The sequence below is a fragment of the Lissotriton helveticus genome, chromosome 3_1, assembly GCF_964261635.1.
Source record: "Lissotriton helveticus chromosome 3_1, aLisHel1.1, whole genome shotgun sequence".
NCBI classification, from domain to species: Eukaryota; Metazoa; Chordata; class Amphibia; order Caudata; family Salamandridae; genus Lissotriton; species Lissotriton helveticus.
The window spans coordinates 1,083,646,707-1,083,655,442 of NC_136061.1; positions in this window are offsets into that span (position 1 = coordinate 1,083,646,707).

Below are 8,736 nucleotides of genomic sequence, written 5' to 3' on the forward strand. Positions count from 1 at the left end.
CACTCCGAAGTCGTGTACAACTCCAAATGCGTAGCGTGAATCTGTGTAAACATTAACTTTCAGGTTCTTGGCGTGTATGCAGGCTTGTGTCAGAGCAACTAGCTCTGCTGCTTGAGCAGACAGGGTGTCAATACGATGTGTTTCTATAACTTCAGTGTCAGTAGTCACTGCATACGCGGCTACTAGTTCTCCTGTACTTGTTCTCATACATGAACCATCCACATAAAGTGTCAGGTCGGGATCTGATAATGGAATATCTGTTAGATCTTGTCTTGGCTTAGTCATAGTGTTAACTGCTTCCACACAGTCATGTGTGACAGGATTTGAAGTAACTGACGGTAACAGTGTAGCAGGACTTAGAACGTTGCAGCGTCTGATTTCTATGTGTGGCTGGAACAGTGTCAGTTCATAACCTGTTAAACGTGCAATTGTCAAGTGCTGAGTCTGTGTTCGGTTTAAAAGAACTTCCACAGAGTGTGGAACTTGTACTGTCAAGGAATGTCCTAATACTATGGAATCACTTTGTCTGATAGCTAGTGCTGTGGCTGCAACTGACTTGAGGCACGCAGGCAGAGCCTGGGCTACTGGATCTAATGTGCTCGAAAAATAAGCACAGGGCTTGTATTGTCCTGCTTGATCTTGTGTGAGAACAGATAATGCAGTACCATCACGTTCTGTGACAAAAAGTGTAAAAGGCTTACTGTCGTTCGGTGTAGCTAGAACAGGAGCTTGACATAAGGCTTTCTTTAACTCATTGAAACTAAGTGTATGTTCAGATGTCCAAGGGAGGACAGTCGATACGGCTGCCTCCTGTGTCGTTAACTGTATCAGTGGTTTGGCTAGAAATGCATACTGAGGAATCCATTGTCTGCAATAAGAAGTAAGGCCGATAAAAGCACATACCTCCTTCTGGGTCTTGGGCTGAGGAAGACTCGCTATTAACTGGATACGGTCTGGTGTCAACTGCCTACCCCACTTGGACAGTAAGTGGCCTAAGTAGATCACTTGCTGGACACAGAATTGAAGCTTTGAAGGGGACACCTTGTGCCCCATCTCGGCTAGGAAGTACAGAACTGTAAGTGATGCTCGCTCGCAAGCACGTTCAGAACGGGCTGTGATCAGTAGATCATCGACATACTGGAGCAGGGCAGTGTCAGTTGGCATGTGAATGTTGTCTAGTCGTCTCTTAAGTGCTTGACTGTAAATACTAGGGCTTTCTGTGAAACCTTGAGGAGCTTGTGTGAATTTATAGCTCCTTCCATTTAAGCAAAAACCGAAAAGGTACTGGCTGTCTGGATGAATGGGAACACTGAAAAATGCGTTTTTGAGGTCTATGACTGTAAAAAATGAGGCTTCGGAATCAATGGCTGTCAATAGGGAAGAAATATCTGGGACAACTGGGTATTGGGGAATAATACATTTATTGAGTTCTTGAAGGTCAATCACTAATCGATATACTGGGGGTGCATTTGGATCAGTACGTTTCATGACTGGAATGATCGGAGAATTACATACATTGGAGTCAGTTTCTACAACTACTCCTTGAGCCATGAGCTCGTCAATTATTTTGGATAAGGCTGCTACAGCCTCAGGTGGCAATCTGTACTGTCTGATTCGTGGCAGGACTATACCTTGCTTGAGAGTCACACGATGAGGTGTGATTTGCATAAAACCAACATCAGTTGGACCTTGCGCCCATAGATGCTGCGGGACATTAGACAATCTTGGATCAAAATCTCGTAAAACATAGTGACCCTTGAAGTCACGTAAAAACAAACGTATTCCCTCGGGGGAACAACATATGACTGCACCTAATTCTTTCAGTGTCTTAATGCCTAACAAATTTTCTGGACATGACTTCGTAAGTAATAGATCAGTAGTGCGGGACAATGGACCTACGTCTAGAGTAACTGGCTTAGATATCTCGTTTACAATAGGCTTTCCTGAAAATCCAAGGGAAACATTTCTAGAGCCTGAGAGCGGAGCCCCTGGAACTTCGGCGTGACTTATAGTAGTCCTACTTGCCCCTGTATCAATCAGAAACTTTCTGTCTTTCCCTAGTACTTGACTATGAACATAGGGACCTTCTTGATCTACAGGAATCTCGATGAGAGGCAAGCCTACCTCCCTCTCTATGCTGTTTCATGAATACGCTTGATACTCTGGATACTCTGTCTGAGCATACTGATACATCTGCTGTGTAACATGTTGTGTTGCAGCAATAGGCTGCGGTGCTGGAACTGTCTGTTGTGCATTCTGTGGCTGAGAAGTCTGTGAAACTTGTTCTTGTCTAGGCGGACGTGGTCTTTCTTTAGTCTTACCAGTGGCTATATTATGTTTCAGAACTGCACACTCGTTTATGAAATGACCTGGCTGTTTACAATAATTGCATGTCCCTTTAACGGGAGCTGCAGGATGACTGACTTGATTCGGACCCCTCTTCTGACTGTCTTGTGGAACAGATTGTGCAACTAGTACTTTCGTTTTCGTGTCTTTCATACGTTTCCTTTCGTGATCTTGCTCTTCTCTGATTCTATTCTGATGATACTGGAGCATCTGTAACATCTGGGACGGGGTACTAGCTTGCCATGTACTTTCGACTTTCAAAACTCGATTCTTAACTTGTGGACTTGAATTCTCGACTAATTTAGTAACAAAAAGATGAGGGTATGACTCGCTACTCGTCTTCAAGCCACTGTTTATAATAAAACATTTTTCAAATCTAGAATAAAAATCACTAGTATCTTCATCTTGTTTCTGTTTACAGGCTGAGATTGCATCCCAGTCTTCCTTTTTAGTGGCTAATAATCTAGGTAAAACTTGTATTAATAGTTCTGGTAATTCTTTACATTTCTCTCCAAGACCGGTACCTGGTACTCGTATCTTATCTTCAGCTTCTAGAACTGCCCAATCGATCTTTTTCTCTCCCACCTCCCATTCTTTTTCCTTGAGTTTCTCATATATGCCCGCGGGCAACAGGACTTTTAACATTTTAATAATATCTGGGTACGTATATTCTCCCATACGGAGCATGTCTTTTAACTCTCGGTGGAACCCTGCTGGATCTTTGTCATGACAGGGAATTAATTTCTTCATCTCTAAGAGTTCCATCTTTGTAATCGGGGTGTAAACAAATACTCGTTGCATTTCACCATCTGCTGTCCTGACTGGGTGTACTTCTCGTAACGGATTCTGTCTATCTATGTAAAACGGTTTACTTTCTGGAGGTGAGACATGAACAAAATGCGGGTTCAAAAACGTTCTATATTTATGACGCTGTTCTAGAATGACACTAACTAAATCGGTACCTAAACCTTTCCATCTATACTGGAGTAACTCGTTCAGGACATCATGTAACGGACCTGGATCAGAATGTTGACCCTCATACAATGTAATGAGGTGCTGGATCATATACATACCCACCAGTCGCTGCTCGGCTGGGGGCAATTTCAGAAACATTTGTGCCACTATTTCGTCTGGAAAAGTGGTAGAATCAGTAATCCATCGGACTGCTGATCGGACTATTTCTTGTTCATGCATAGTACTTAACTCACTATAACCGATTCGTGATTTCAAAATGTGATCGGTAGCTTGAAATACTTGTTCCAGAGAACCTTGTTCTGGTGCTGGATGATGAAAGATTTTCTTGTGTTCTAGGCGTAAATGGCGATCTGGAAATCTAGATTTTCCTACATACGCTATTCTGGCGGGATTCTCGGCCTCTACCTCTTCTGTAGGAGAGTCATTCTCTTTCTCGCTTACTTGTGCTGCTTTACGTTGTTCGTGTAACCTTATTATTTCCTTACGAATTTTCTTGTACATACTCTCTATACTACTGATAGTTCTGTGCTTACCCTCGGCTATATTATCACTCCACCTTGTCAGTGTTCTCATTTCGGCCGGATCTTTGGTCGGATAATCTTGTTCCCTTATTAAACAATTTATCAGAAACTTTAATATCATGAGCTGGATCTCAGCTTTCCTTTGAGACATGGCTTCACCAATACTTTCTGGATCATCCCCTGTACGGATGAAACGATATATTCTGTCTAGATCTTCTTTCATATCCGGTAGGGTGTCCAAATACCCGGTCACCCGTCTTACACGTATGGAGTATATAACCGTACTATCATCGCCTGCGACTGGATCATAGCGGCATTCAGTAAGAGCTCGTCGGATGTCTGCAACGGACTTATATTTGGGCGTACGCTGTAACGCACGTTCATGTAACTCGACTAACGTTACACGTTGGTGTGGTGGCGGGGTACCAGGAGGACCTCCTCCTGCGGCCCCTAAACTAGAATCGTCGACTGATACTCTTCGTGCTGGCAGAGTGGCTGATGTGGCGGGAAGTTGTACTATGGGCTGGACCGGGGGTACCGTAGCAGGTACTGCAAAAGGTGCCCCGGTGACTGGAGGAGCAGGAATTGCATTATTTACAGGAACTGACGGAACAGGATTTGCATATTCTGGGACTGTGTCGTCCAAATAGGACGAGAGAAAAATATCAGCTGCGGTCGGTTTGTGACGTAGCTTGGTCGGAACTAATGGTGGCGGGAAATTACTGGATGCTTCCGGGGTTGCTTTTGGCAAGCCTTCAGCAAGAAGAGGATACATACCCTTAATGAGGGCATTCCTCTGTCTGTCTGACTGTTCGGCTTTAACTCGCTCACCTATCTCGATTAATTCCCTTTCTTGCGCTCGTTCTGAGGATTCTCTACTTAATTCTGACTTTCTGATTTCTTTTTCGGTTCTTTTATGAGATTCTTTGCGCCATAACTCGATGGCATCTTTCTGTGACTGTCTGGCTTTCTTTTTCCATAATGCTTCTTCTACTCGCATGATGCACTTGGCATCCCATGTGCCTGATACAGGCCATCTATACTTTTCTTCTAATTCCTTGGTGTACTCGACCCATAAATCTAGATACAATATGGCACTTATGCCATGCTTTTGATACATAAAGTGACCTGGACTGTCCCTAGGCGGGACAGGAACTGCTTCTTCTAACAGACCTTTTCTAGTTCTTAACTGACGTCGTTTGGAAAACAACGGCATGACTGAACTGTAATCTAGACACAATACAATACACAATGAACACGATAACTACACCACTTTCATACCACGACATTAAAATACATGAATGACATTTTAAAATAACAGTTCGAACAGAATACTACCTGGAATACTGAAAACAGAATACAGAATTTCTCGAGGGCAGAACTGACTAGAACAGAGACTAGATGCACTGCTGAAACAGTACGAAACTTACCGGTCTCATAAAGAGACACGTCAGGACCCGCATCCACCGGAGTGGACACTTCGTGTTGGGTCTGTGTACCACCAAACCCACGGACCAGAGTCAATTAGATTGACCCTGTCTAGATACTACCCCAGCAACGGTACTCACCGGGCAGCAAGAACGGAAAGCCTCAGACTGGACTGGACTGCTTCGACGCCGGACGGACGAACTTCGGACTTCAGTTACAGGTGGGCCTCCGGATACCTCGGACCTTGGACTCTCGGCTTGGGCTCTGGTCGGGACTCGCCGCGTTCCTCCACCGCCTCGTCTGGATGCTGGACCGCAACCTCCGTCTCCTCCGTGGGCCTGAGGGATACTTGAAGCAGAAATATCTGCACGTGCACGGTATGGTTCCGTCACGGCTGCAGAGGGTCAGGGGGCATACGTGGCTTCACCGGCGCGTGGGGAAAGGGCAAGTCCCTATTCGGGCGCCATTATGTGGTATATAAATAAATAATACCGGATCTATTTTTGACTGGACATAGTAATAACAGATAGCTCAATAAATAAGAGTCAAGATTCGAGGTAGTAGGAGTTTGCAGGTTTAATACAGCATAAGGACAGGAACAGGACAACCTGCACAGGAATAGGATGGCAGCGCTGCCGGGGGCAGGATCGGAATCGGGACGACGGCGTAACTTTTAATAACAGTGCCCAAGCATATATACTAAAACAATTGCATTACAATACATACAATAGGCGGAGCAGTGGGTGTGGTCAATAGCAGTCGCGAAAGATAAGGGTGAAAGTAGGTGTAACAAGAGGCGTATACATAGACATGTGATGTAAACGTAACAGAATATGTCATAAATGGGGCGGAGACATGGAGGGGGCTATCTGAGGAGCCGGGACCTCTAACCTAGTGGTGCGCGCAAACTGACAATGACGTGTTACTAGGAGAAGCTGGGGGCTATGACTTCTGCGCTAGGAGCAGAGACTGAAGTCTGGAGAGTCAGGGCGACATGTACCTAAACACTATCTAGTATCTGATGTTTAGAGAACATGTTGATAGAATCCAGAAGTTATCGGGGTAAAGGCTAACAGATTCTAAGACTGGTGCATGTATTATTCTACATGTAGTGTGTGTTGAAGAATATTAAATGACCATTAATACAGTATTTCTCTTACATGGAGACGTAAAGGCTAGACGATGACTGAAACTATTGATGCGATTCAGTAGCTTAGGAATGCAGAGAAGGAGGGCTGGACTGATAACTAGAATCATAACATACTCTTGGCAGACTAGCAGGCAGAGCCAGGCTGAGCCGGGCACTGTGAGGCAGGAAGTAAGTGAAGGGTCAGGAATACAGGTGGGGGCTGTATCGCTCCTCAGCGAGGGCTCAGGAGACAGGAGCTGAATCTGGTGTCCGGGCCCTTTTGAGGCCTAGAAACGGGGACTTTTCAATGAAATAACGTGCACACTGAGAAACGTGGCAACGTAACTTTACATAGGCCTGATACTCGTAGCTTTCACGAGAACTGGAAACTGGCATACTAGAGATGGACACAACTGTAAGTGCGTCTTTAATCGATCATGGGAATACATATGCATATTAATCATGCACACATAACATAAGATGGGGAACACGTAGGGACACAGAACATGGCAAAATTTACTTTTCCACAATGTACTTTTAGATATGATTTCCTTTTTTTAACTACGAGAGCACAGAAAGAGCGATACAAATAATGTATTTGTTTTTAGACCTGGATAATTTTTAAACAACTATTGTATGAGAACTATATATAATTCAAATACTGCCTCATACCTGCACATTTATTTGTCTGTATTTTATATAGTTAATTTACATGTATCAGTTGTCTACACCAATTTAGATCTTAAACATAATTTGTGGATTGAACACACTTAGTGTGAGAGACATGGCACAACAAGTCAACGTAGCTCTTCCACCGAAATTCCTGAATGAACCAGGTAATCCAACATTTAGTTGGGAGTACTGGATTGTAATGTTCGAAAATTATATAGAAGCTCTTTATGGTGAACAATTTTCCGCGAAAAGGAAAAAGGTGTTATTATTATCTTCTCTAGGGAAAGAAGGGCAATGAGTATTTAAGTACTTACCACAGGTTCTACAATCTGGGAGTGTTTCAGATTTGGACGAATACAAAGAGGCAATTCTGAGATTGGAAACGAGGTTTGCAAAAGAAGAAAACATAGTCATGAATAGATTCAAATTTTACAAAAATAAACAAAGAAATGAAGAGTCAATAGATGACTTTGTGGCTCACCTACGCGAGCTGTCTATAAAATGCAACTTTGGACAAATGCAGACAAACTAATTTGTGACCAATTAATTGTGCGGTGCAACAACAGAAAGATTCAAGAAAGACTCTGGGCTGCAAAAAATCCTTCACTTAAGTTAGCCATTGAACTAGCAAAAGTAGTGGAGGAGTCCGAAAAGTGCATGAAAGAAATACAGAGGGATGGCGTCCAGCAAGAAATATCGGAAATCTCTGATAAGAATTTAGAGTGTGATGAGAGTGTAGTAGGTTTTGTGAAACTGAGAGGGAATACTTTTCAGAAAAAGGCCTATGTCACGAGATATCAAAACAAAATATGTAATAGAGGTGGAAGTAATGCTCACTCTTCTGATTTTAGATTTTGTTTCGCAAACAATAAGGAATGCCTGGAATGTGGGAGATTGGGGCATTTCGCAAAAATGTGCAAGACCAAAGGGAAAGGGAAAGCTGCATGTATAGAAGAGAGTAAAGTTAAAATCAAAAGAGAAGGGAATAAAATATTAGTGGTTGGTGAGGCAGAGATCAATACCAATAATGAAAAAAGGGAGAATAGACCAAAAGCAGAATTCAATATAGATGGTCACACTGTTATTCACATGGTGGACACAGGTTCAAAGTGGACCATCATACCAGAATGTTTACTTAAAGACATTTGGGGAAGCAAAACATTATCCAAGAGTGATATAAATCCGAGTGGGTATCAAGGGGAGAGAATAGAGGTCCTGGGTTACTTTGATGGTAATTTCTGTTTTAAGCATCGCTCAACTTACGGTAAGGTGTACATATCAAAAGATGGTCCAGCAATCTTGGGGTGGATGCACCAATACGATCTGAACATTAGAGTGAATCCAAGAGCAGAAGTTCAGATCATGGTGGTGGAAGACCAAGACATTTCTGAAATCCTGAATAATGCTAGCGGGGTGTTCAGAAAAGAATTAGGATAATTGAAAGGATATGTGCACAAGATTATTTTGAAAGAGCACTCTATACCAGTACAACACAAGGTTAGGAGAGTACCTTTGGCAGTGAGGGAGGAAGTAAAAAAGGTCATTGAGGAAATGCTCCAGGGAGGAATAATTGAGCCAGTGGAAGTGTCTTGCTCGATTTCTCTGGTGGTGATCACACAGAAGGCAGATAAAAATATTAGATTATGTGTTGATCTCAGATCTTTG